The 26,772-nt window shown below is 52.0% G+C and overlaps 1 protein-coding gene across 5 annotated transcripts in view; it reads right to left on the bottom strand.

Annotated features, from left to right (window-relative positions):
- The window catches only part of Slc6a6 (solute carrier family 6 member 6), a 71,753-nt gene extending 45,192 nt beyond the window's left edge, over positions 1–26,561 (bottom strand). For 2 of the 5 annotated variants that reach the window (XM_028854848.2, XM_028854853.2), the window contains exons 1-2: positions 26,334–26,561; positions 11,820–11,863 (exon numbers count right to left, since the gene is read on the bottom strand). The gene's annotated coding sequence lies outside the window, so the exon portion shown is untranslated. Of the gene's footprint in view, positions 1–11,819; positions 11,864–20,003; positions 20,398–26,258; positions 26,279–26,333 lie in introns of those variants that run through there. The other 3 variants (XM_028854863.2, XM_037203916.1, XM_037203917.1) reach the window with 3 other exon arrangements.
- Between the last annotated feature and the right edge of the window lie 211 nt (positions 26,562–26,772).

Below are 26,772 nucleotides of genomic sequence, written 5' to 3'. Positions count from 1 at the left end.
TTCCAGCTCTAGACAGGGCCACCCACTTCACCCGCCTTCACTGGAAGAAGTCTGGGAGACAAAGGCGAGGGCTGGTGGGGTGGCTTCTGGGGCTGGGCAGTTAAGTGGGGCCCGCCTGTCTGATCCAAGGGGCAAGTGTTAGAGGCTCCCAGCCACAGTGGGCAGCCAGGGCCACAGAAGCCCCCCCCCCCCCCAGATCCCAGCGATGTGGCTCTGCTTCCCCAGCCTGTACTTTTCTCTGGTGGCCTCAGATTGCTTTCCGTTCCAGGGCAGGGGCTGGGCCTGCCCCAGGTGCACTTAGAAAGACCTGGGTTTACTCAGCATCCCAGTGAGGGCAAAAAAAAATAGTTGGGCTAGCCTCTCATAGATGGCACCATACCACAGGGACATGTCTTGGATTGGTGGGGGAGGGGACAAGGTCTCCTACGGTGGTGGAAACAGAATATTCCCAGTCCGAGAAACACCTGCCATGGAATACCAGCAACAGGGCAGACCTTGGAGGCCTCGGTCTCCGCTGCTGGAGACAGACTGTCCCTCACTGAAGTGAGGTTAAACCAGCTGGCTGGGGAACCCCACACCTGGAGCCCCACTGCCCCTCCCACACCGGCCTCTCTCAGGGAGAGAGCACTCACAAAGCAGTCCCTAGAGAGTGGACCCTGCTCGGTAGCACTGTTGGGATTAGATGGCCTCACAGAGGTCCTTAGAGCAGCACCCGGCGCCGCAGGGTCTTCAAAGGCCCAGCTGACAAGATAATGACAAAAGTGACCACCATTCTCCTGAAACCTCTGGCAGCCAGGACGTGGGTGCTGAGTGTCCACTGGCTCCCTCACTGCCAGGGCTCAAACACGGGGTGTCACCCTAACACCTCACCTCCACTGCACCACCTCCCTGTCTCCTCTTCTATCTCAGTCATTTTTGATCTCCTCAGGGGAGGTGCCCGTGATGGAGGGCCAAGGACAGTAGCAATCACTGCTTCAGACTCCTATCTCCCCAAAGAGCTTTGCCCCCAAGGCTGTGTGGACTCACGGCCCATGTCTATCTGGGACAAAGCCTTTACCAGCTGGTACTCCTGGGGAGACAGGGTCCCTAGTATTGCAGTTCTTTTGTCTTTTATGCAGTGCTGGGAATGTAGCCCAGGGTTTCAAATGCTAGACAAGTGCTTTGCCAGCAAGATGCACCCAGTCCATCAATATTTTTTTCGCTATTAGGAATGTTCTCACCAGGTGGTGATGGCGTACGCCTTTAATCCCATCATTCGGGAGACAGAGTCAGGTGGATCTCTGTGACGCCAGCCTGGTCTACAGAGCGAGATCCAGGGCAGACACCAAAACTACACAGAGAAACTTTGTCTCAAAAAACCAACAAAAAAAAAGTTTTCTTTGGGGCTAGAAAGATGGCTCAGCAGTTAAGAATACTGGCTGCTCTTCCAGAGGACCTGGGTTCAATTTCCAGCACCTGCATGGCAGCTCACAACTGTCTGTAACTCCAGTTCCAGGTGATCTGACACCTTCACATCAATGCACACAAAATAAGATTTAAAATGTTTTCTTGCCGGGTGGTGGCACGTGCCTTTAACCCAGCACTCGGGAGGCAGAGGCAGGCGGAGGCAGGCGGATCTCTGTGAGTTCGAGGCCAGCCTGGTCTACAGAGCGAGATCCAGGACAGGCACCAAAACTACACAGAGAAACCCCTGTCTTGAAAAAAAAAAAAAAAAAAAAAAAAAGGAAAAATGTTTTCTCTTTTACATCATTGGGAAAATAAATGGTCACCTTAAAAAAAAAATCTCCATGAGGCTAGAGAGATAGGTTAGTAGTTAAGAGCACTTACTCCTGCAGAAAATTAGTTTGGTAGCTCCCAAGCATCCATAACTCTAATTCCAGAGGATCCAATGCCCTCTTCTGACCATTGTGAGCACTGCACCCACATGGTACACATACATATATACAGGCACACATTCATACACATAAAATAAAAATAAACCTTTAAAAAAAATCTCTAAAAGGAGCTTAGGGTATGGTTCAGTGGCAGAACTTTGCTTAGCATACACATAGCCCCTGGTTTCACCCTTGGTACCATGGGGGAGGGGAGGATTCCCTCCCACATCATGCAGGCCCTAACCATTCACAGTGGGGTGTACCCCCAGGTACCCCAAAGTATTTCTGGCTCACCCCCCTCCTCACTGCTACCTCCTCAGGGAAGCCCTCCCTGCCCAGCCTACACCCATCTCCCAGCAATGTGGCTCTGGTTCCCCAGCAGTAATCCTGTACCTTCTCTGGTGGCCTCAGATTGCTTTCTGTTCCAGGGCAGGGGCTGGGCCTGCCCCAGGTGCACTGAAAAGGACCTGGGTTTGCTGTAGTCATAGCAACCTTTTGTTCCTCTAATTCCAACTGTTTTCCTATGGTTGAAATAATAACTGCAGCTGACATGTGGCCACACAGCTCTGGGTGCTTTATATAATTCTACCTAATAACAGTTTTTTTTTTTTTTTAATCAGGCTAAATATTTCCCTTCTTCCCTTAAATCCTTCTCCAATGATTGCCGACGCTCACTTATCTCCTAATTAGTCCAAAGGTAATGGGACTTCAGAGCATCTTAGCCTGCAGGGACAAAAGCACTCTGGAAATGTCATATGCACATGGAGAGACACCCACCTGCTCAGCCAGTACATTCCAGGCTCTAGGTATTCAACCCTTACTAGTCAGTGAGATGAGAGCCATTACCCCACGTTGTAGATGCCCAATCAAGGCTCACGAGGTTAAGCCACTTGACCGAGGTTTACACAGGCCGGAAGAAGCACACTCCTGAGTCTTGGATCCTTACTTGCTGAGCTCAGGATTATTTCCAGGTCATTGCCGTTAACAACACAAAGCCCTACCCCCTTCAACTTGGCACAGGAGAATTCTGACAGTGGCCGAAGGTAGAGGGGTCACTTTGCAAATTAACCCCCCAAAATTAAGAGTCCAAATCTCCAAAGCACAGTTGCTTTCACAGGCCGGATGCAGGCACGTGGCAGGTGGTCGTGATAGCAACCACAGACATCCACGTGCCACGCAGGCCTTGCTAAGTGTTTTCCCACTTAATTATACTCAGAACAGGTGAGAGGCAGTGATACCAGCTGTGATTGCTAAACACCGACCCTCCGGCTAAGAAAGAGGCCTTGTTTTCAACCATTAAGTTCAATCAGGCTAAAACAACCATGAGGACAAAGTCCAGGGAATGGTGGAGAGAGACAACTCTAGGGGCTGCCCCAGCCCAAGCCATTTCCGTAAAGGGACTGCCTCTCCCCATCCGCTGCCTGGCCCAGCAGTGTCCCCGCCCCTCACCTTCCCTGAGCTGTCAGTCACCCTGAGCTGTCAGTCACTCAGACTCTTTCCACTATCCCACCCTCCGCAACCCAGGTCTTAATCAGCTTAGTCATGTATACAGCCTGGGCCACCCAAAAAAAGGTCTCCTTTTCCTCCTTGGGGGCAAGGATACCTGTGATTTAGGCCATAGCTATAAATAGCCCCTAACTCCATCCTTTTTAATTGACTCATCTATTTATTTTGTCCAGGAGTTCCTTCTGGTCCCTCCCCCACCATGGCCGAGTTCTACATTAATGCTTCTTCCTGAAATCGCAGGACTGATGCCTGGGAAGGAGGGTCTCTCCCCTGGCTTCTGTAGCTTGGCTCTCTGAAGTCCATAGCAGGCGACACCTCCTCTTGAGAATCTGGTCCCCAAACTCCACTGGCCTCCTCCTCTGCCTCACCTAGATTTTAATTGGAACCTAATGGGTCACTGGCCATCTGAGTGGTGACCTCAGGACCCTGGCTTCTCCCTGGGGGCCTCCGTAGCATCATCTGCTAAATGGACCATCTCAAATTACATAAGGCAAGGCTGGAGGAAGGGCCTCAGCCCAGGATCAGATTCGCTCTGGGAGACACAACACACCCTCTGCCCCGGAAGATCAACCTGCTTTTTATTTCATGAACTTTTCAAACCAACACTGACTCTGGCCAGGCCCTTCTCAACTCTGTGAAAGGAAGAAGAAACAAACCCACCAGGAAAACACCAGATATTCTGGTTCTCCATCCCACTGGGTATCAAACAAGGAGCTTCCGCAGAGCGGTTCTCTATGGCCCACCCCCAAGCCCTGTAAGACTTGGTAAGACTCCTAAGAACAGCGGTCCTCCCAGGACCTCCAGCCAGCGTGACTCTTATGGCTGAGTTGGGGTGAGAGCACAGCTGTGCTTCTCCGTCTCAGACGCCCATCATCAAAACAGTCACCTAACAGCTGGAACTTGGAGCCACAGAATACGGCCCCACTGGTCTCCACAGTCTGGTTCCCCAAAGTGGAGCAAGACTAAACCCCCTGGACACAACATCTAGCTTTGAGGTCCCCAGGTGAGAGTCCCCTCCCCTGCCTAGAAAATAAGCCAAGCCAAGACACGCCTTTCTCAGCTTCCTGAAAGTTACTCTTAGCTTTCACTCTCGGCCACGCCAGGCCTTTACACACGCTGCTTCCTCTAAGGGTAATGCCTTTCCGGTCTTCCGCCCACCTGTTGCTTAAGACCTCCGGAAATAGTCTGTGTGTCCAGAGCATCTTTGTGGGGGCGAGGCTCAGTGCTGGAGTGTTTGCCAGGCTGTGGAAAGTCCTGGTTCCCATTCCCAGCCCATGCACACAGACACAAATAACCAAGACAGCTTCAGACTCCCATCACCCTGGAAATCTCCAGACCGAGCAGTCACTCACCTCTGAGACCACAGGGCACGGCAGAGACTAAACCCACTACATTTGTTTTTTGGGATAGTCTCATGTAGCTGAGACTGGCCTGAATCTCACTGTCGCTAAGGATAGCAATGCGCTCCTGACCCTCCATCTCCACCTCCCAGGGGGTGGGGTTTCAAACATACACACCCACACCAGCCAAAGCCCACAGCTTTTGATGACTGAAAATCAGACTTTCGATTCTCGCTTTTCATATACTTCAGAGAGTTTCCCCAAACTTCCCCCAGCCATCAAGCTAGAAACAGATAAAAAGGTAAACTTTCTCAAAGACTGGGAAGGCCAAAGGGAAGGGAAGGTCAAGATCCTGCCCCAAGCAGAGCAGGTAAGAAGCTCAGGTGACATTTCTCCTTGGCCATTGGATCCAGGTGTCACTTAGCCTGGAGAAGGTCACTCACTGTCTGACCTGGGTGTGGTGGCTCACACCTATAATCCCAGCAGTCAGGAAGCTGAGGCAGGAAGATCGCTGTGAGTTCCAAGCCAGTCAGAGCTACACAGCAGGACCCTGTCTCAAAAGCTGAGAACAAAGGCCACTCTGGGTCTGCCTCTTTTAGGATGACAGATGTCCCTAAATGTCTCCAAGAGCAATGCTCTATGACCATGGTTAGAAAGACACATCAATAAGAGACACAAGCTTTTAAAAATACCCCAACTCTGGGGCTGGAGAGATGGCTCAGCGGTTAAGAGCATTTGCAGAGAACCCACAGAACGGCTCACAGAGTGGTTGGTGTATGTGAATGCTCACTGGGTCAGTGCCCTGTATTTTACCTGGCAATCCTATCCAGTGTCCCAAGGGATCCCTGTGTTATCCACACCCCAGCACACAAAACACAAAGCCCAGTATAATATGAGAGTTTGAATACTCTGGCTGCCTGGTGTGAAAAACAAGGGCTCACACTCCCTCCCCAGACCCCTCCTACTCCTTTTCCCATCCCCATGAAGCTTCTTTCCTGCTGGCTATGGAGCCCTTTTGAAGTCCTCTGTCTGGGCTTTCCCTCTTCAGGTATCCATTACTGAGGGAATGCCATACAAATGATATACATTCCACCTTCTGCTAGCCTGCTCCCCTGACAGACATTACTAATCAATTGTGGCATTGTTCCCACTAATCCCACACCAGCCTTAGATAAGAGCCCAGAGAAGGCTCCATAAGAGGACCCATCAAGGCTCCAGCTAAAAATCACAAGACAGCTCGTGTTAGAAAATAGCAAGAACAAGAGTCCAGGGGTGAAGGGTAGGGTTGCAGGGGTGAAGGAGAGTGGAGGAAGAAGGACAGAGGCAAAGAGAGAGCCAGCCTGGGAAATGACAGGCAGAGGGATGCCAGCCAAAATGACATAAGAGTGGGATTGGGGGCTGTGACCCCACCGAGGTGTCCCACTAAGCTGCCAAGCTGGGACTGAGACTGAAGCAGGGGCTGGGACCTGGGCGGGATCAGAGCTTCCTTGTGCTCCACGCAAGTGTTTAAAAAAGCACTTGGCACGAAGAGGGAAGTTCCTTGTATCAAGGCACCCAGCCCTTAGGTGACCGTGGGGCTTCACATCTGGCCCGTCCCACCCGAAAAGCCTGTCTGGAAACAAGTGATCCCCTCCTCTGTTTTTGTGTGAGAAAGTAGCCCAGAGAGGTAGAGAGGCTACCCGAGGCACCTCAGCAAGTAGGTGGGAAACAGCTAAAGATTGTATGGAAGTTCTCCTTCCCAGGACCCCGAAGCCAGCCCCCTATGCAGACCAGGCACCCAGGGACTGGTTGGTAACAGGTGAACAGGTGGAAATACCTTCTAGAAACTTCTCTCAAGTGTGGTGAGCACCTCCGATCTCTTGAGAGACTGTTTCTGAGGAGACCTTCTCCTTGACAGAATTCCCACTTGATCCCTGCTGGGACCAAGAGCCAGGACAAAAAGCTTTACTCGGCGGGGCACTGTCGTGGAGGGGGCCCAAGCTTTCTGGTCCTGGGATTTGTGGGGAAGTCCATGTCTCAGCAGCGACGGTATGGGAAACTGTCCAGACTGCCTTCTGGAACCTCAATTTTCCCACCTGTGACATGGGTCAGTGATAACTATCTTAGATGACTATGGGAGTGACCGATACAGAAAAGCATTGTGAAAACTACAGCTCTGTTCCTGTGTGTCCTGACTTCTCCAAAACAGCAGGGCCCGATCACACAAGCCACAGGAAGGTGTAGCAATGACAGCTACTGTTTATTGAGCAATTACTATACGCCTGTCATTGAACCAAGAACTTTTGGTTTTTCTTTCCTTTCCCTCTCAGGAGGCTGCAATGCGTGACTTCATACCCATTTTGACAAAGGCCACAGGAGGCAGGGATGGGTTCAGGGTTACCAGAGAGTGGAGTTTATTTTTAACCTCCTAGTGTTGATGGGTTTTTGTTTTCATTTCTGAGGAGGGCTGGGCAGCGACAGCTCTGGGGTGGGCTGTTTGAAATCCTCTCTTCTCTGAGGCCCCAAAGGCAGAAGGGTTGCTAAAGTGGGGGTGCCACTTCTTCCCAGAGCCCCAAGGCTGTCACTGATGGCAGGCAGCAGCGTCAAAAATCGTGGCTTCTGGAGAACCAGAGACTTGACCCTGGGGCTCTGTGCATCTTTAAAATAGGTACCCCAGAATAGAAGCATGCCCGAGTGGCAGAATTCGAGTTAAACCTGCACCCTGGGTTCTGTTCCCATGTAGGGGAAGGGGAGGACGTCTACACTGCGTCAAGGTGTAAGATACGCCAATGTGCAACCACAGTCAGGTTGTCAGACCCAAAAGCTCGGCACTCGACTGTCACCCCTGCTGAGCCCTGAAGGCAGGGGTGTCTACAGGGGGGTCCGGGCAAAGCTCGGTGCCGGCACACTTGCCTAGCCCGCTGAGGCTCTGAGTTCCATCCCCAGCACCCGGGCCCCTTCCCAAAAGGGATGATTAATTACACATCATATATATAGTTTATCACAATCAAAATAGAAGCGGGCATTGCTCACTGTAGAGTGTTTTATCGGAAGGAGTAACTAAACAATTTCTCATTTGGCTTCCAATTTTCAGCTATCTTCCTGCCTCGGGCTCCGGAGTCTGGGACCACAGACATGCGTCACCACTCCTGGATCACATGTATTCTTTTTATTCTTTTTTTCTCCCCCCTTAATTCAAAGAGGACAGTTTTATTAGAGTTTAAAGAAAATCCCCAGGCAAGCTATAAATCTGAGTGACTGCTCAGAGGATGGGAATGGAGAAGTGTAGGGGGAGAGCCACCCTGTCTGAGAGAAGCTGGAATGGAAGTCAAGCAAACAAGTAGCCACATGGCAGGGAGGGAGGCTTTAGAGAAAGAGTCGGGATGCCCAAAGCGGATGTGGGGTCTAGCCAGCATCCGAAGGAAGAGGGGGGGGTTGTCAGGACTGGGTCTCACGGATTCTTTTAAGAATAGTTTGCCAGCCCTGCCCACAGGTATGCCGAGTCTCAATTCCGAGGAAAATGTTGGTCGGATACCTGTGGTCCCAGGTATTCAGAAGTCTGAGGCAGAGGGATGGCTAGGGCATGGGAGTTTGGGAATTTCAGACCAGCCCAGACACCAGAGCAGGACTCCAGATCTTTCGTCTTTTTCTTTTTTTGGTTTTTCAAGACAAGGTTTCTCTGTAGCTTTGGAGCCTGTCCTGGAACTCGCTCTATAGCCCAGGCTGGCCTCGAACTCAAGAGATCCGTCTGCCTCTGCCTCTCAAGGCGTGCACCACCACTACCCAGCTCAGATCTTTCATGTTAAAAAAACAAACAAACAAAAAAACTAAACAGGGTCTTACCCTGCAGCCTTGACTGGGCTTAAAATCCTGGGCTACAGAGACTTCCATGCCTCGGCCTCCCATGTGGGTAGGATGACAGACATATTCCACTCTGGACAGTTTACAGACACCTGTGCACCCATACACCACACCATTATACTGTGGTCACCTCTGCAGAGTGGAGAAAAGGGTGACTTTCCCCCCTTTCTCTTAGTACTTTCTGTGTTCAAAACATGACTTATAATCTGGGTAAACACAATAAACGCCACTCTCACTGATGAGGCCTCTAGGGAGCGGAGCTAAGGCTCATGCTGCTGAGCAGAGCTGAGGTGGCACTTTCCAAAGGACAATTGGAGTCCACAGACAAGCAGGAGGTCTGCCCTGCTCACAGTCTCTTCCTTAGAGTACCTAGCACCCCAGGAGACAAGCACCCCAGAAGTGGGCATCCAAGAAGGCAGCACCCTGGAGGGTGGACCTGCCTCTTCAATTGAGGGGGTGCAGCACCTCTAAGGACTCCTTTGATGAGATAATTCTATGTGGGGTGCTTGGCACTAATTCTCTTTAGTCCTAGTGAGCCCATAAGACGCCCCTGGGCTCACCAAGTCTCCATGTCACCTGTTCTACCAACCCCTGTCCTGCAGAGGACTACAGTTCTCCTGGACTGATACGACTACTCCGTTCTACAGTGGGGGGATGTCTAGTGAGTCCCTTCGAGGTCACACAGCAGGCACAGACTGGGGCTAGGTTGAGAGCCTCATCGTTTTGTGGTGACAGAGAAGGCACCCCGGGCCTTCCAAGGGCCCAGCTGAGCCACATCCCAGCCCTGGAGCTAGCATGACCATGGACTTGCCTGACTCCTCAGCTCTTTGCTCTCCACCATAAGGCTGCAAAGATATTATCTCGCCCTTCTCAGATGGAAACCCAAAGGCCAGAGGCCCCACGTGATGCGTGGGGCGGGCCACACCCAGAACTCAACATGGGCCACTCCCGTCTAATAAGCTCCCTGCGAATCCTGCGGACCACCGTGTGGAGTGTGGAGGGTGGAGGGTGGAGGGTGGAGGGGAGGCCATGAGCCTTCTCAGAAACAGCAAGCCAGGAGGGCTACACAGGAGAGGTGTGGGGCGGTCTGAGGGCCAACGTGCCCCGCAGCTTGGTCGGCATCTCGGATTAGCTCTGAGGAGGATAGGCCCGGCCTCCATCTGCTCTCTCTGCCTATGAGGCTGCCAGGCCCCATGGGGCCAGCCACTAGCACAAGACTCTTTATCTAGAAACAGAACTCACATTCCAGCCTCAGAGCAAGCAGGGGCCTCCTTGGCTTCCACGATCCTTGGCTGCTCATTAACCAGCAGCAGGGAAGCCTTGGGAAGGGGACGGGGCTGGGCCTGGAGGGGACTCCCTGCCTAGAGGGAGGGCAGGAGGGGTAGCATTGCCACCAAGTGGGCACCAGAGTTGGGCAAGTGGGTTCACAGTTGTGGGAACTTGGGAAGTGCTCCTTCCCCCCCCCCAGTCTCAGTTTCCCAATCTGCACAATGGAGATATCAGTACCTAGCGGACGACAGCACCTACTGAAAGTCTGCACCAGACTTGCTGAGGGTGTGCCCATGCTTGGCACTCAGTAAGCATTCCACCTGCTCATCTGTCATTTTTACAGAAAGAACAAGAATTCCTGCCTCCTGTGGCTCTTGAGGCTGTAACATGGCTTTGGGGGTTGTAAGAAGGTAATGTGTTACACCTCCAGGCAAGTCCAGGACCCACAGGCAGTAAGTGTCCCTGGCCCAGGACCATTAAAGGTCTGAGCACAACAGAGCAGGTTACTGGGCCCACTCACCAGCTGCTGGGGAGGTCTTCTGAGCCTCTGGGGATGGGCACATCCGCCATCATCAGAGAACCTACGGTCTCCCGTGGGCTGTTTGCGGCCGATAGAGGAGCACATTCGGCCAGGGAAGAGTGAACCAAAGTGCAATTGGGTCCAGCCACTAGTGGCAGTTACCAGGGGACTCAGGAGAGCTCCACAGATGACCCAAAGTTGACATGTCCCAGCCCTGTGCCGGTGAGAGTCCTTCCTTGGAAACGGAAAGCACAGCTCAGGATAGAGGGCTCCACCCCCAGAGCCAGGAGAAAGAAGAGACAAAAAGAGAAAGGGAGTGGGGTGGGGGGTGGGGATATTAGATAGTAAGAGATCGCTACCCAGGAAGGCAGAGTTCTCCAATTCGAGAGCAGAGTCCACAGGTGGGTCAGAAGATCAACAGAGTGTGGCAGGACAGGAGTGGCTGGCAGATGTCAGGGCAAGGACTTGGAACATTCTCCAGAGCGTGTCTACACCCTCCAATGTTTCTTAGTAGACGTCAAGATTAAAAGGACTTTGAAGCCCCAAGTTTAAAATGAGCTAAATCCGTCTGGAAACAACATCAAAATCCTCCTTCTTATGGGCACTATTACAATTCTGAACTAGAAGAAAGGGGGAAAAAATTAAAGAGAAGAAAAGGCAAGCTGTAGGAAGTACCCAAACCATCGGCAGATTAGATATGAGAACTATGTCAATGTTAAATGTCCAGAGCTGATAACTGGGCTGTGGTTACATAAGACAATGGCCTTGCTCTTATGAAATATGTGAAGGACTAGGGGAAGGGGCACCCCATTTGTGAATTACTTCCCGATGATTCAGCAAAAACGCCACGAATGTGGCTCTTCACAGGAGAGTGATGGGTGTAGATGAAAACACCATGGCCAACATCAACCCCAGGACCGTCAAGGGGAAAGGCATCAGAAACTCACTGAGATCTCGCCACTTGGCTGATTTTCAGTTTTGTTCTAATAGGCCCTTCAGTGAAGCTGAGGTAGAGCTCAGTGGTAGAGCACAGCATTAGCACCCTTCCATCCCCAGCAGCGCCTGCATGTGTGTACACACACACACACACACACACAAGCACGCACACACGCATGCACACGCATGCGCAAGAGATTAGATTAGAAAGGCTTGTGATCAAAATCTGGAGCATCTTGTCTGGAGCCAGACCACTCTTAAAGGTGGGTCTCAGAATCAGTTCATCCAAGCTCCCACATCCCACATGACATCTGCCACCTCTACTCCCTGGCACAGCACGGGTACAGGCAGACCAAGTGACCCTCCACCCAGAGGTGCCAAGAACAAGGGAAGGTGATGGGGCTGCCTCAGGGATCTTGTCTTCCCCTAGAGCCTGGAGGACACTTTAAACTGGAGACTCTCCTCCCCCACAGGATCCTGCAGTGGGTAGCGGTGGTGAGCCTGAGCCTATAAGGAAGCTGAAAAACTACTTACGCTTGAGAGGCTCCTCTGAAGAGGCTGTGGGGCTGGCTCTGCACCTGTTGCAAAGAGGAAGCAAAGAGGTGTGGTCAGGGCCTACGCGCCCAGCCAGGGTGACCAGGTCTGACCATGGGTGACTCTCAACACACATATGCTAGGGAAGGGCCTCCTTTGAGATGGTGGGAACGGGGACCTGACATGGCGAATGCTGAGTCCCAAGCATGCATATGCCCACAGAGACCTGCACTCTCACATACGTGCTAATGCAAACCCATGTGGCCAGCCAGACACAAACAGATATTCTCTCATTCTCTCCCTCTCTCTCCTTCTTCCCCCCCCCCACACCCACCCACTCCCTTTCTCCCTTTCACTCAGTCTGAATCCTGAATCAGTGTTCTTGAACCCAGACAGCCCAAGTCCCAATGAATCACACCGTGAAGAGCTGCTGGAAGCCCTGGTGGGTTTGATGTACAAGGAAGGTCCCTTTTGGGTTAGGGAGACGGCTCAGCAGGTAAAGGAGCTTGCTGCCAAGCCAGAGAACCCGAGTTTGATCCCCAGGACCCACATGGTGGAAGAAGAGAACTGACTCCTTCAGGTTGTCCTTTGACCTCTAGATATAGGCTGTGGCATGCTCAGATACATATACACGTAACACACACACACACACACACACACACACACACATCATACGTACATATAACAACTTTTTTAAAAGAGAGGTTCTTTTTGCTGGTATGCATTGCTAAGCCACTCGCTAGAGCAGCTCTGTAACCCATCCAGGTCCCAGGTCTGTCACTGGCTACCCCCTTACAGACCAGGCCAGGCTAGACAGAGGGGTGGAAAGAATTCTTTTTATTGTTGTTCTCATCACTACGATCACGTTTTTCTGTGGGTTGCGAGGGGTGTCATGTGGAAGTCAAAGGAAAACTTGCAGGAGACTCTGTCCACCATGTGGGTCTCGGGGGTTGAATTCAGGTCAACAGGGCTTAGCAGGGCAGCAAATGCCTTCACTGGCTAAGCCACCTCCACAGCCCAGCCCCAAGAGTCTTAGAAGGAAGAGCCCACCAATTACCCCATTAGACATCCTGAGAACCTTTGTGTCCAGGAAACCTGCTGAACTCTGCTGCACAACAGCTCTCCCCTGGGGATGGCCCAGAAGCCATCTCGTGGATTCCGATTTATTTGTTCACGTTATGGTGTTGGGGTGGACCCCAGAAGCCTGTGCGCGCTCAGCGGGAGCACCACGACAGGGCTGCACCCCAGACGCTTAAAAAAAAAACAGGGAGCCTCTGTTCTTTAGGACTGGCTTTGGGAAACAGACAAGTGGGGGCAGAGCCCTGGGCCTGGTGTCCCAGGCCACCTGCAGTGCTGCTGGCCCAGACACAGGAAGGCTTTTCAGCTTTCCTGGAATATAAAAATGTGTAGGATCAGGAGAGGCACTCTTACTGATAGAGATCTAAGATTTCAAGGACACTTAAACTGGGATGATGGCGATGCACAGGGGGGTGGGAGGAAGGCGGGCAAGGGCACCTGTCCCTCCTTCAACCCCACTTCTCCTCCCTGGCAGCTCTACCTTCTAGCTTCTTCCATGACCTGAACAAAGTTAGGGCTGCCCTGTCGGCACAGACCAGCCTTCCTCCTCAAACCTCTCACTGCTGCATCGTGGCACACTCAGTGAGTCCAAGGTACCACACCGTAGGAATAGTCAACCATTTCTTAAGTACCTACTAGGTGCCAGGCACTGTATGGGGAAAGATCATAGCAGGGCCCAAGAAGCTGAGGCCCCTGCTTTCAAGGAGCCCAGAATCCTAGGGTGAGACTGAGACATGAGCAAGAAGCCACGGGGGGCTCCTTCCACTTCCTGCCTAAAGCCACGGGGGCTCCTTCCACTTCCTGGCTGGAGACTGCCCTACAGAGGTGGAGGTGGACAGGCAATATCTGCAGTGGGTGAGGCACAGAAAAAGAAAGTGGCCTCTACCTGACTCTCCTGGGCTGTGCCAAAGGAAGAAAGATAGAGGAGCATGGAGTCAGCATGTTTCAAGTACAATTCTCCACACATGTGTGTGTTCAAGGAACCGCAAAGGATGTCACTCTGTCTGGGGCAAATCCTGACCGATAAGAGGCCAGCTCACCTCAGACAGCCAGGAGTAGCTTTCTGTGTCAGTGGGCCTCTCGAGCTTGCTAGCACCCACACCCACCCTGGGAACAGCCTGAACTGATTTGACCTGGAGATGTGCAAGTATTGATCTCATCATCCTCTGGCGTATCTGGGAACTGATCTCACCTCCTACTTCCCGGGGAACATGTGAACAAGGCCTCCTGGCCAATCAGAGGTGTCAGTCATGGTTGGCTCACTCGTGGACTTGACTATGCCTGGACAATTAGAATGCAGGGCAGAACTCTTGTTAAAAAAGACCGGGGTTTGGGGAGCTGGCAAGACTGGCTCAGAGTGTTAAGGACATGTGCCATATAAGCCTGGCGACCTGAGTTCCATCCCCAGAACCCACACAAAGGTGGAAGGAGAGAACAGACTCCAGAGTTTCCCTCTGACATACACATGCATGCCATGCCGTGTGCACTGCCCCCAACACACACACATCCACACACTATGCACACATACATAATCCTAAAATTAATTTTTTTAAAAGAAGGCTCCTTCTAAGTTGGCTTGTGGGGTGGGGTTTCACTGGGGCAGCTAAGGTGCCCCAGGGAGAATTAAGTAGGCACAGAGGAACCCAGATTTCAGCCAACTACAACCATAGAATCCAGTCTTTTTTTTCCCCCCCTTTGGTTTTTCGAGACAGGGTTTCTCTGTATAGCTTTGTGCCTTTCCTGGAACTCACTCTGTAGACCCAGCTGGCCTTGAACTCACAGAGATCCACCTGGCTCTGCCTCCCAAGTACTGGGATTAAAGGCGTGCGCCACCACCGCCTGGCTAGAATCCAGTCTTATTAGGGCATGGAGGCACACATGTGTAATCCCAGGACTGGAGGGGCTGAAGCAAACTGACGTCTGAGCTACATAGTAAGTGAGAGGCCAGCTTGAGCCACACAGTAAAACCTTGTCTCGAAAACTAAATAAATGCAGGGCTGGAAAGATGGCTCGGTGGCCAAGAGCTCCTGCTATTCTTGCAGAGGACTAGAGTTCATTTCCCAACACCCACATTCGGAGGCTTATAACCAACTGTCACTCCAGTTTCAGGGGACCTGAAGCCCTCTTCTGGCCTCATAGGATACTTGTATACTCTTTTACATACATACATACACACATATACACATACAAAAACATATACACACCAATAAAAATTATTAGAGTGCTTGCCTAGTATGAGCAAAGTCTTGTGTCCATCCTCACCTATATGTATATTATATAATGTGTGTCTGTCTGTTTGTCTGTCTGTCCGTGTGTCTGTGTATGAGACCTATGCCCTGGCTTGAACTTGCTGTGTTGTTTTATGCTCGCTCCTTATCACTCTGATATTCAGCCCATTAGTACCAAGGTGGAGGATGCAGGTGACCGACAACTTGACATCTGAGGTCCCCCACAGTCTGACATTCTATCTATCATGTGTCTGTTGCAAAGCCTTGGCCTGACCCTCCCCCCCTCATCCTCAGCCCTCACCTCGAGGCACACAGGAAGAAGACAAGTTTAAATCACTCCTCACAGGTAGGCCTGTGAAACATCTGGAGGACCATTCACGACAGATTGTGAACCCCGCCCCCGGCTCTAAATGCCAGATGTGGATGGAGCCACCTAGTCTCTCCACTATCCTGTGACAACTGGCACTTCTGATCCAGGGACCACCATGTTCTAAAGACCTCAAACTCCATCTGTCCCTCCAGTTGCTGATACCAGATGACCCACGTAAATACACGCCCCAGGAAGGTAGGAGACCAGACCACCGGGCCCCACTGCATCCTCAAAGCAGAGCCCAATTTGAGACAATTCCAGGTGGTTGCAACTTTCCACAAGGGCAGCGCCAGCCCTGGGTCAAGGGACAGCCTCTAGCACAGCCCCTGCTCTGCGGGTCCCCATGCTGGGATGTATCTAGATAACAGGAGGCCATTTGAGGGGTGTTCCAGCAGGTCCTGTGTTGTCTTGCAGGAGCCAAGAGTCTCTCTCAAAGAGTCCCCTAACACCACCACCACCCCAGCAGGCAGCATGCCAGATCCCACGCTGTGGGCCTTGTCCTGACACACTGCTTGGAGCCTCCAGGCCTGTCTGCAGGGCCTGGCTGGCCCTGGGCTCTCCCCTGACTTACATCCGACTTGGCTGCCGGCAAAAGCCTCCTGCGGCTTTTTGGACCGCCAACACTGCGGGGTAAGTAGCAGGCGGCTTCCCCATAGCATCCTTTCCAAGGTGGCACTGGCCCAAGGCAGGCTCAGTCAGCTCCCAGCCCTATGACCTTGAGCCAGTCACCTGCCCTCAGGGAGGCCTTGGGGTAATCCTACGCAAAATGTGAAGACTAAGGAAATAGAATTTATCATCTAATTCATTCTCAGCCTTCGGGTAAGAAAGATCTACGGCCTGGGTCTCCCTCTGTGGTTCTGGGAGCTGTGCTGCCCCCAACTCCTGCTCTGGCCACACTCCCTCCTCATCCCCCCAAATAACTGGAACACAGGTGCACCCACTGTGCAGCTCTCTCAGCTAGGCTTTTAAAGTCTACGGTATGCTGGGTTCCAACTTGGAGACTCCAACTTGACCTGAAGGTGAGAGCCTGGTGTGGTGGTACACACCTGTAATCTCAGCATTCAGGAGCCTGAAGCGGGAGGGTCATGAGTTTGTGGCCAGCTTGGGCTGTTAAAAAGAAAGAAAGAAAGAAAGAAAGAAAAAGAAAGAAAGAGAGAGAGAGAGAGAGAGAGAGAGAGAGAGAGAGAGAAAGAAAGAAAGAGAGAGAGAGAGAGAAAGAGAGAGAAAGAAAGAAAGAAAGAAAGAAAGAAAGAAAGAAAGAAAGAAAGAAAGAAAGAAAGAAGAAATCACATCTAGAAACAAAATCTGAGCAGAGCTGCTTGTTCTCTGCTGCTATTTACACACCTCCACAACAGAACCACAATGAACCACGCCCAGGAGCCCCGGGTAACAGACAAGGAGGGGCTCAGGCCGAGTTCCCCAGGAGGTGAGAATTGGTGGTAGTTATCCTGGCGGCCTGGGACACAATAAACAAGGAGAGCGGGTTTTCTGGCGGCAGGTTTGGGGCTTTCCGAGGATGCTGGCAGAAGGTCACACTCTTTATATTCAAAGGAAGCAAATTATCCTTTGGCTGGAGCCTGGGGCCCAGAATTTAAAGTTGGAGTTAGCACTAAGGAGGCGTGGCTCTCACCTAGTGAGGAGACCGTGGTGTGTTCACTGTTCCACCTTTTAACAGCTCTCAGCCTCATACAAAAACAGACCTACCTACACACACACACACACACACACACACACACACACACACACACACACACACAGAGAGTCAACAAAACTGAGGGGTGGCAGGTTCCCAGCCAGTGGGGCTTGGGGACATGAACAAGCATAAAGAGACGTCACAGCTGTGGCTTAGCACACAAGTGACGCCCCCTCCCCAAAACAGTCCACCATGCCACCATACCTTCCCTACTGTGCCCTGATGGGTTACAGGGGGGAAAAAAAAGTCCTAATTGGTGTTTTATAAAGCTTCCCAGGGCTGGAGTAGAGTCCTTCCCTACCCATTCAGGGTTCCATCCTCATAACCGCCCCCCCCCCTTCCAAAAGAAATACACAAAACACCAGTTGTGGCTAAAAACTGACCCGGGGGAATGTTCAGCAAGGGCTCACAACAGCATTCTTTTAAAAGAAGCCTACCTTCTACCCGTGAGGAACAAAAGACAGAAACAGACTCCACAGCACCTAGAAGGGGCTGGCAGGCGTGGGATTTTTTTCCCCTCTCTCTCCTTTTAAAGGTTTGTTCTAATCTATATTCTCCCACTAATAGGTTAAGCAAACCCACATTGTTCCCAAGGAGTTATTCCCTACTAAAAGCCGGTTGCCACAGCTCTGCTCGGCACCACTCTGGAACTCTAGTCTCCAAACTGGGATGCATCCTTTCAGAGCAAGGGTCAGGCCCTCTGGAAAATCAGCAAGAGGACAAGTGCATGGAACCTCACACCATGACACCTCAGACACTGGACTCTTCCTCATTATCCACCAAGTGGTCTCCTCAAGCCCAAGGACAAGGGAGGGACAAGGACTGACCTAGATCACACAGTGAGCCAGAGGCCAAGGACACCAGCCCTGGCTCACAATGCCGGACTTTGATTTTAGAAGTTCACCTGAGTTAACTTTTTTGTTGGAATATCTATCATTCTTTCCAGACAGCCCCAGGAGGGCATACTTCTGACTGGCCTATTCACTGGCCATATCTGCACAGCCTAGGATGAATAAGTACCTGCTAGGTGGACAGATGGGTGGGTCCAAGCCAATAGATGTTCCAAGTATAGACTCTCATTTCAGGGTGGGAGTGCACTTCTGTCCGCCGGGCCCCTCTGCTAGATGCTGGAGTGTCTCCCCCTCCCCTCAGTGTGGGCAGGCAGATACAAGGCAAGCTCACAGAGGTCCAAGCTCAGGACTCAGGCCTGCAGTCCAACAGAACTCTAGGAGCTGAGGCAGGGAAGTTCAAATCCACTTTGATTCTCGTGATCTTTGGCTTCCTTTATGTTAAGCACCACCCAGGGTCAAGGAACAGAACGCTTCATGGATCAGGAAGCTTCAAGATGTCCCTTGCCAGAAGAAAATGATGGGGAACAAAGGACCGGGCTCGGCTTGAGAACCCCAGGCTACAAGGACAGGTGAGCCAGCTCCGGGAAAGATTCTAACATTAAATTCCTCTTTATAATTAGTCCAATTTCACAGAGCACGGTGAAGCCACTGGAAGACTCTTGAGCAGGAAACGGGCTTAGCACTACCACCTAGATGGTACAGAGAGGTGCCCAGGAGACATGGTGGCTGGTCAGGAGGCTGTGGATAGCAGATGCCATCTGGTGATGGAATGAAGGTCCTTGAAATCATGACCAGCCTTCCATTGAGGCTGATTAGCCCCGGAGCAGGGGCAGAGTCCTCATAACAATCCTGTTCCAGTGCCCTTCACCCACTAGGCATGACTGCACAGATCCACAGGCCAGCCACACTTCTCCACCCCCTGCCAAGCATTTAGCAACCTCAGCTAACAGGCTTTCCTCAGGAAGGGGGTTGATGGAACATGGCAACCAGTCAGATTCCACATCTACCCTGTTACGAACGCCATGGAAACGGGACACTTAGAATGTCCCGGCTAGGAGACCGAACCTAAAGCTCTACTTAATGGCGATACTGAGGCTGGGGGGGATGGGGGGGGATGGGGAGGGGACAAGGTGAATAGACTAACTAGCCCAGGACAAACAGATGTCTCCCGTCCACTGGATGCCCAACAAGTGTGGCCAGAATGTCCTTCCCACCCTTCCCCCATGCATCTCAGTCCTGGGCTGACCAGAGCAGTTCCTCAGTGAGCTCAGGCTCTTCTCCAGCTTTCCGAGAGCCGGGTCCTGGATGACGGGGTATCTCTTAAGCAGCCTGCCCTTGGGACGCTTCCTTCACACCCTGTTCCCATTAACTGAGACTATGAACACCAGCGTGGAAATACCGAGGTGAGGGGCTGGGGTTGTGGCTCAGTGGGTAGAGCGCCAGTCTGACGACTGTGGAAAACCCTCCCTGGGTTCCATCCCCAGAAAAGTCGGTTGCACAAGATCTTGCCAGTGTCCTTCATCTACCTCCCAGAAGGGGAGTTTTATATAATCCGAGCGGTGGGTGCAGCAGAGGAGACGGAACAATAGGTGGTGTGAAGGTTGGCTCTCTCCCACTGATAAACACCTCACCCAGACCTCACCAGAGCTCCCGGTCCCCAAGGTGAAGTGGGTGGGGCAGGTTAGCTGGAAGAGCTTAAACAAAGTCCACAGTACCTGAACTCCAGTCAATGGACCGCTCTTCGGCACACCTGCCTGCCCTCAGCATAAGAGGCCTGGGATTGTACATTAACCTCCAGATACGCATCTTCTCCCTGTCCCTATGCGGGTCTCACCCTCCAGAGGGACTGAGAGCCGCCCAACACCAGAGACCGGTTTATTCATTGCCCTTCCTTCCCCTGGGACGGTGCCTGACACACAGTAGGTGCTCAGTAAGTATCTGCAGTGCAACCAGTGGTACACACACCTGCAGTTTCAGCCACCAGGGAAGCTGAGGCAGGAGGATTGCCTGGGTGAGATGCTGTATCAAGAAAGAAATGTGTTCCTCCTGTCAGTGGAGAGGCCTCAGGCTGCTGTTCACCTTCAGGGCAAGTTGGAAGCCACTGGGTAGGGCGACTCCCTCACTGAGCTGCAGTCTGGGTGGCCAGGTAGGGACGGAAGAGGTCAGTGGGTCACAGGCCAAGGATGTACACAGTGGGCTGGTGGGCTTGTGCGTTCTACGATGTGTTCTGCGGGGCATTCTGCCGGAGTGGCAGGTCACAATGGGCCATTGTTTTGTACAGACCAAGTGGCAGAACCTGGAACAGTATGACGCTGTTTTTGTTAAAAACAAAACCAAACCACAGCTGGCTGGCTGGCTGGCTGGCGGGCTGGCTCCCTGAGCAAATCCTTACACCCACAAGGAAATGAAAACAGGCCCAGAAAGTCACAAAAAGCAGTCTGCGTTCCTCCAGACACTTTGGGTACCACACAGCTAAAGCTGCATGGAAGGGCAAGAGATAGCCTTAAGGTCTTTTTTGACTCAGGTTGCAGTGTTGGTGATGGAAGCCAGGGCCTCACACATGGCAAGCACACACCCACAGCTTATACCCTCAACCCAGCCTCATATATTTTGTAATGATCTGAAGGGAATGTATTTTAGCTTACAATGGTTCTGCATTGCTTGAGGTATATGATTTATAACTTAAAAGTGAATCATTTGGCAGTTTCTCATTTCTATATATATGAAAAAAAAAAAAGCTTGCACACAATGCCCACAGAAGAGTTTTTCACAATCCCACACCTACAGACAAAAAAAAAAAAAAAAAAAAACCTGCAGGACAGATGGACAGGCTGTAGTATGGTTATCAAGCCTCTTGCCCACAGGGCACACCAAATGCCAAAGCAATGACCTCTAGTTTATACAGCTTTTTCCCTCTTACACATAAGATAAAGTTTAATTTATAAATTAGTCACTCAGAGCAATAACTCATAATAAAATAGAATTATAACCCTATACTGTCATAAAATGTATTCAATAACTCATGAACTGTTCATTTCTAGAATCTTCCATTTAATATGTCTGGGCTACAGTTAGCCATACAATAATACATACATACACACAATGCTGGGATCACAAGGGTGATTCATCATGCCTCGCACAAATCCACTGACAGGAGGCGGTGACTTGGCAAAACGCATGTGACAGACATGTAGAAGTGCTGTCTCAAGGGCTGCAAAGAGCCGGGGATGTGGCCTCAGTGCCATAGTGCCTGCCTCGCCACGTGTGAAGTCCTGGTTCCATCCTCAAGCAAACAAAAAAGCAGGGAGTGGGAAGAGCTAGAGAGATGCTCTAGCCTGGGCTGTACAAGCACGATAACCCGAGTTCAGGTCCCCAGCACCCACATATAAAAAGGCAGATGTGGCCTCCCTCACACTCACATAAACCCAGCACTGGAGGGGGGGGACAAAGATTCCCAGGGAGGGTGGGGTTTGTTGGCCACCATCCATCCTAGCTCCCAGTTCAGTAAGAGAACCTGTCACAAAAAGTAACATGGAGAGTGATGAGGGAAGGGACCTGATGCTGACCTCTGGCCTCCACACACGTGTGCATACATGAACACACACATATACACACACACACACACACACACACACACACACACACACAGAGCCACTGAGAAGACATGTAATGTTGACCTCTAGCCTCCACAAACACACATACACATTTGCACTCACACACCCCACATGCATCAACACACATAAGTTCATTCACAAATGTGTGTGCAAACATAAGGGATATTTATCTTGATCTTGGTGCTGGTTACACTGATGTCTAAGTCCACTGAACTACGAAGCATCTCTGCATTTCCATACATTATACTTCAATTTTAATTTAATTGGGGGGGGGCACCACAAGTCAAACTTGGAGCATCAGGTTAATTGCACACAATACTACTACTGACCTATAGTCCTAAATCCTTAAAATGTCTTTTTCCTTTAAAAATAAACAATGTTATTTTTTATTATTGTGTGTGTCTTATGTGGCATTGGAGGTTAAAGAACATCTTGGTGGAGTTCTCTCCTTCCATCGTGGTGATTTAACCAGTTTCCAGGTTTACCTGCTGAGCTGTATCTCCCCAGATGCTTTTGTTGTTGTTGTGGGGGGAGGGGAGTGTTTAAGACAGGGTTTCTTTGTATAGTCTTGGCTGTCCTTTGCTCTGTAGACCAGGCTGACCTCGAACTCAAAGATTCACCTGCCTCTGCCTCTGAGTGCTGGGATCAAAGGCGTGCACCACCAACTGCCCAATCCAAATGCTTTTTAAAAAATCACAGGGAAGAGTTAGGCACAGCAGCTCACACCTGTAATCCCAGTACTCAGAAGCCTAAGGAAGAAGGATTGTTGCAAATTCCAGGCCAGCCTGGGCTACATAGTCAGTTCCAGGTCAAACACCACACACACACACACACACACACACACACACACACACACACACACACACCAAAAGAAAAAGAAAAAATCCTATCTTCCTGCCTCTCTGACCCCATCCCCCAAAGCCCAGCCTCAGCTCAGGTTTCCAAAAGAAACTTCTAACCCAAAGTGGTGGGAAGGGAACTCCCCACCCCCCACCCCCAGACCTGCCTATAACTTTCCCTAAGATGCCAGATCTGCATGCTCCAGGGAGGTGGGAACCAGCAAGTTAATGGCCTGGTACCTGTTAAAACGAGTGTCCAGACTTCACCTGGAGTTTACAGAAAGAGCTTGAGGTTGGTACAGATTCATTGGTACAGAAAATGCCTTGTACCCTGTCCAATGGAAGGCCAGAGAGCAGCCACTCTTGATCTCTGGAGCCCAGCCCAGCTCCTTGATCACCATTAGGGTTCTCTCCCAGGCTCTAGGTTTGATTGATTCCTGCTACTGAGCCCAGACCCTGTTCAAACCTCTCCCTGTTTCTCTCCCTGCTACCCTCCTGATAAAGCCCCATAACGATACGCCTGGAACTCATATCCCTCCACCACCTGGCTCTAGCCAGATTATTTAGAGAGAGGCCAGAGGCCTCTGGGCCTCCCTCTAACTGGGACCCTGTGGGCATGATCTACAAACATGCTTGGTTATTTCATGTCACGGTACCTTTAAGTCCTCTGTGCTCCTGCCTACTAGACCAGCTCACCCTGCTTCTCTGTCCATAGGAGGCATCAACTCTGACATCATCTCCAACTCTACCTCACCAAGCAGACACTGGGTCACACACTCTTAAGACCCCTTCAAGGAACCCTGTGGATGACAGGGACCACTGTAGCAGCCACTCTAGGTTTCTAGCCCCTCCAAGCCAACATTCTAACCTCAAAGCCAAGGCGTCTTAACCAACTAAATGAGACACATTACGAATGTGTTCTCAGGGCTGGAGAGATGGCTCAGAGGTTAGGAGCACTGGCTGCTCTTCCAGAGGATCCGGGTTCGATTCCCAGCACCCACATGGCAGCTCACAGCTGTCTGTAACTCCAGTTCCAGGAGATCCAACACTGTCATACAGACACACATGCAGGCAAAGCACCAGTGAACGTAAAATAAAAATAAATTTTAAAAAATGAGCTCTAGCTCTCACTCAGGGCTTGGAAGTTCCAGGACCATGGGTCCTCCCCACAACACATAGATTTACTTTCTTTATCTGGGGTAAGTTGGCAAACACCAGGAAGCAGACGGAAGCCCCAAAGAGCCTAGCTCTTGCCCATGACCGCTGCTGAAGTAGAGATCAGTCAGCTCGGCCCGGGGTTCCAGGCCGGCCCTCTATCCCCACCCAGATCCCTCAATGGCAGTGGCTGGGCAGGATTCCAGGGAGTCCTTGTGATTGACAGCTCTTTCCTGTGTCCAGGAATGTGCTCAGTGACTCATGGCACCTTATCACTGAGACCTTTGGAAACTTTCGGAGAACTAAACCTTTGACAAGTCGAGGTTAGAAACAGGGTCCCCAGAGCCCAGGCTGCCTCTGGGTGGGCTGGGGCGGAGGGCAACACTTGCTGCAGAAATGGTAGCAGAGCCCCACACGAAGGTGTAGAGAGGAAGGAATATGAGGCACTAAGGCCCCCTTCCTCAATACCCTCTAGCAGAATACCTTTGTCTCCCATTTTCTCCAGACCCAACTCCACCTCCATGTCCCCAACAAATCGGTGGCCCCAGCTCTGTGAAGCCAAAATGCACAGCTGGCCATGACAACAAGGCTTTTGGAAACCCAATCAAGCAAGACAGGCTCCTAGGCAGCTCTGGGTTGGCCCATCTATGGAACGGGCTCTTCCCCGCGGTCTGATCCTGCAGATTCTACCAAGCAGATGTGGCCCACGGCAGGGTACAGAGGAGGTGAGAAAGTCAGGGAGGCTGATCACAGCAGAGCTACAGGCAGTACCAGGGTATCTCCCAAGGGACAAAAGCTTGCTCTGGACTGCGCTATGGCCCTTGCCACATACCACAGTGACCCAAGACCTCGTGACACTGTCTAATCAGGAGCTCTAGAGCCGAGAGCCCGGCTTTACAGCTTACCGCAAGCTTATTCAGCCTCATCTCCCTCAATCCCCTCAAGGACAAGGCGAGGCTGGCCTTAGCGTCCTTGTCGCCTGGACAGCCAAGCCCAGGCTAAGAGAACTACCCAAGGTCACCATTAAGAGGTACACACTCTGTCTGGGGACAAGTGCTGGCTCTTGGATCCCTGGTTGACATACCCAGTGGGTAATATGCCCCACCCATTTTACAGGTGAAGAAACTGAGGACAAGAAACATTGCCCAAGGTTAACTGGATGGCTGAGCCAAAGTCTAAGACAGTCTCCAAGAATCTGCCAATACCATCCTATTGTGGGTTCTCGGCTGATGCGTTAGGTCCCCCTCCAGCCACCCACCATCATCTTGCTAAAACACCTCCCCTTCACCCCCCATTCCCCGATGACTCCCTGGTAGAGAGGGAGGCAGGCAGGCGGTTGCTAAGCGCTCACCCGCTCTCTCATAAAAATAAACTCCTTCTGGCTTAGAGACTCTGGGTGAGATCCCCTCCCTACCAGCCAACAAAAAAAAAAAAAAAAAAAATTTTTTTTAATTTAAAAAAGATCTCCATGACATTTATTTGAAATCCAGCTGTGCCAAATCAGAGGCCAATTTACTGACATCCAAATGGAGCCACGTGCTACCAAACCGCAGTCCAAAGACCCTCTGGGTCAAGAGCCTGGCCAGTCTTTGAGATGATTTATTTCCCCAGGCAGGAAACGGGGGCCCAGGCTGTCTCCCAAGCCTTTGGGGCTGGTCCTGGGGGAGGCAGGGCTCTGGCAGAGGCCCGGCAGTGACCAAAATAGCCAGGTCCGTGGCCCTGCCTAGCACACGCCTCCTTTGCGGCCAGGCTAGTCTAGGCTGAGGCTTTGGGGCTGTAGGACCTGTTCTTGAGACTAGCTCCTTGTGTGGCTTACCCAGTGGGAGCGGACTAGAACCTCCCACCCAAAAGAGGAACCTACAAAGGGAAGGGGTGAAGTCTAGAGGAAGATGTGTCCAGCTGATCCACTGGCCATTGCCCCTGGCTTTCCCTCCTGGCCTCAGTCCTGCTACTCAAGCCTGGGGGCGGCTGTCACTGCTACCTGCATGCCACACCCAGGCAGCACCTGGAGCCATACCTCGCTCTCACCTCTCCTAAATACTACGGAGAGCTAAAGATGACCACTGGGTCCACTGGGCACAAGGGATGCCCTCTCAGGCACAGCTAAAAGACACCAGACTCGTCCACCACCAGGGACCCAGAGATAGCTGCATTCAGGGGCACACACGTGCCTACGGCTAGGGTTCCGGAGACAGGAGACACAACCACACGTAGGTTCACACAGACAAGACATATATAGGGACACACAAGAGCGCACATCAGGAGACAGAGCCACACGACCACACTACACGCAGGTATAACAGCCCAGGACACAGGGAGCATCACACACCCTGAGGCGCACATGTGCACGGCTGCCTGGGGTGGAGAAACAGTCACCCTCAGAAACAGACATTCAGGGACAAGGAGACACCCCGTGGGACACACCACACACACACACACACACACACACACACACACACACACACACCTGCCGCCGCACCAGCAGCCCCAGCCCCTTCGCCAAGGAAACAATAACTCCCCTCGTCAGCGGGGCTGAGCAGGAGACCCTCGGTGCCCCCCCCACTCCCCACCCCCGGTGGTGAAAGGGATGGCGGAACGCGGGGAGGCCAGACCTGCAGGGACTCGGGGAGGTGGCGGAGCGCGGCCCGGGGAGGGGGCTGCAGTCGCGGCCCGCGCGCCCTGGGTACCTGGGTGGCTAAGCCCACGGCGGATGGCCCAGGACTGGAGGGACTGGCGGGGCTGGTGGCGATCGCAGCGTTGGCGGCTGGGCACTGGAGCTCGACTGCAAGCAGGTCCCGGAGCACGACGCTGGCGGCGGCGCGGAGGAAGCGGTAATTTATAAGCGGCTTCTCCCTGACCTCGCGTGTCTGTTGTCTGAACAGGCAGCTCTCCGCATCACCCATCCTGCTGGGTGGAAAAATACCAGCTTGGCCGGGCCTGGGGCGGGGCCTGGGGCGGGGCCTGGACTCTTGGTCACGCCCACACGCGGGACACACAAGCACACACACACACACACACACACACACACACACACACACACACACACACACACGCATGCACGCACGCGCGCACGAGCTCGGACACACAAAGAGCCCGAGCTCGCCTCGTCGAGCGCGCGCACCCATC

Source organism: Peromyscus leucopus, chromosome 3, assembly GCF_004664715.2.
Source record: "Peromyscus leucopus breed LL Stock chromosome 3, UCI_PerLeu_2.1, whole genome shotgun sequence".
NCBI lineage: Eukaryota > Metazoa > Chordata > Mammalia > Rodentia > Cricetidae > Peromyscus > Peromyscus leucopus.
The sequence above is the reverse complement of the archived record's forward strand: the minus strand, read 5'-3'. Positions and strand labels throughout refer to the sequence as shown.